General features: G+C 40.2%; 1 protein-coding gene across 1 annotated transcript in view; it reads left to right on the top strand.

The window, feature by feature from the left end:
- The window catches only part of LOC123512933 (band 7 protein AGAP004871-like), a 395722-nt gene that overhangs the window by 90426 nt on the left and 302796 nt on the right, over positions 1 to 2500 (top strand). The gene's annotated exons all lie outside the window — the stretch shown is intronic.

Here is a 2500-nt window from a genome sequence, read left to right as displayed (position 1 = left end):
CTAAAATGAATTATTTTCGAAGTTATCAAGGGAAATTAAAGTCTCAAAATGTGAAAGTGAAAAATGTGTCCTAATAGAAAAAAAAAGAAATAAAGAAAAAAACATATAGAAATAGAAAAAGGAAAGGGAAAAGTTATGAATGTGTGTCAGGGAGACTGGTGATTAATTAATAATGATGGACAAGAGGAAGGACGGAGCCGGGAATGGAAAGTAATTGGATCCAGAAATATGAAAACTCAAAACGGAAAACCCAAGTAAAAAAAAAAAAAAAAAATTGTGAAAGCGTTGCCAAGTTTTCTGAAGGATTAAGTGAAATAAACACACACACACACACACACACACACACACACACACACACACACACACACACACACACACACACACACACACACACACACACACACACACACACACACACACACACAGAGAGAAAAAAAGAAAAGCCAAGATAATAAACACACAAACTACAGCACAAGACACATAAATAAAAGAGTAAAGGAGGGAAGTAGCAATAAAAGGGAGAACTAGAGTAAGGAGAGGAAGAGGAAGAGGAAGCAAGGGAAACAGACGTGGGAGGGGATAAAAGAGTGAGAGCAGTGATGTGGAGAGAGAGAGAGAGAGAGAGAGAGAGAGAGAGAGAGAGAGAGAGAGAGAGAGAGAGAGAGAGAGAGAGAGAGAGAGAGAGAGAGAGAGAGAGAGAGAGAGAGAGAGAGAGAGAGAGAGAGAGAGAGAGAGAGAGAGAGAGAGAGAGAGAGAGAGAGAGAGAGAGAGAGAGAGAGAGATTAGAAGACTGAAGCAAGATATGTGTGTGTGTGTGTGTGTGTGTGTGTGTGTGTGTGTGTGTGTGTGCGTGCGATTATTAGTAGATGGTGTTGCACTTGACACATTAATTAAGGAATGTATGAATAACGTCACCAGAATTCTACATTGTGTAATATATTCCCTTCTCTGACACACACACACACACACACACACACACACACACACACACACACACACACACACACACACACACACACACACACACACACACACACACACACACACACACACACACACACACACACACATCTTTTATATTTCCACCTTCTGTCTCTCATACCTGTCCTTCTTCCTCTCCCTCTCCCTCTCCCTCTCTGCCTCTCACTCTCCCCCAGTCCTGTAGCTTAAAGTAAGTCCCTGGAAGTCCCCTGAGCCTTATTAAGCGCCCGTGTTCCCGTTTTCCCTAAAATAAGGGATGGCAGTGGTATTTTCCATAAGAAGACTCTCGCACAAGTAAATTCCATGCCAGAAATTATGAATGGAATTAAACACTATGAAAAAAGAAGATTATGTTAAGGAATTTATGCAGTAAAAAATTTATAAATGTGATATTAAGTTTTAGTTTTTTTTTCTTTATATTTGAAAATTATGTATGTAAATTTATTAGTTTTATTATCTTTTTGTTGTTCTTCTTATTATGCTAAGCAGGTGTGTGAAAATAGCAATGTTAGTAGTAGTAGCAGTAGTAGTAGTTGTGTGTGTGTGTGTGTGTGTGTGTGTGTGTGTGTGTGTGTGTGTGTGTGTTGGAAATATAGGAGTGAAACGTGTGGGAGGGAAACCAAAAAATGAGATCAACTATGGAGGGGAAAAGTCTATGATTGAGGAGAGGGAAAGAAATGAAGTGACAGGAGAAGAATGATGCGACGAAGAGGGAGAGAGAGAGAGAGAGAGAGAGAGAGAGAGAGAGAGAGAGAGAGAGAGAGAGAGAGAGAGAGAGAGAGAGAGAGAGAGAGAGAGAGAGAGAGAGAGAGAGAGAGAGAGAGAGAGAGAGAGAGAGAGAGAGAGAGAGAGAGATAAACGTACAAATTATCACAGAAATAAAGTTTTGCATCAAATAATCAGATAGATAGACAAAAAGATAAATAGATAACTCGGCACATACACATAGATAAATAGTTCGATAGATGGATAGATAAACAGATAGACATACAATTACAGATATTCTACCACCATGACCACCACCACCACCACCACCACCACCAAGCAGCTAAAGAAAAAAAAAAGATGATAACCCACTACGCTGCTTTTTATTAATTTTCAAGCGTGGAGGGAAAAGTCTAGGCCGTGGAGGTGGAGGGGGAAAGGGTGGCGAGGCTGTGAGGGTAGACTAAACTGGTCGTGTAATAAATAAAAGTTGAGGAGCACTTTTTTTCATTTCCCTGGACACGAAAAGATGAAAGGCTGTCTGTCACGTTGCCATTCGTAATTTTGTGTCTCTGTCTGTATGTCTGTTTGTCTGTCTGTCTGTCTGTTCATAAGTCTGTCTGTTCATTTCCTTGTTTGTTTCTCTTTCTGTCCGTCTGTATGTCTGTCTGTCTGTCTGTCTGTCTGTCTTGTTCTACCCGTCAGTCTATTTATCTTTGCATATTTTTCTACCTTTTTCTGTCTGTCTGTCTGTCTGTTTGTCTGTTTGTCTGTCTGTTTGTTTGTTTGTCTGTCTGTCTGTCTGTCTGTTTGT

This window comes from Portunus trituberculatus, chromosome 35 (genome assembly GCF_017591435.1).
Source record: "Portunus trituberculatus isolate SZX2019 chromosome 35, ASM1759143v1, whole genome shotgun sequence".
In the NCBI taxonomy this organism is placed as follows: Eukaryota; Metazoa; Arthropoda; class Malacostraca; order Decapoda; family Portunidae; genus Portunus; species Portunus trituberculatus.
This window is presented reverse-complemented; position numbering and strand designations above follow the sequence as displayed.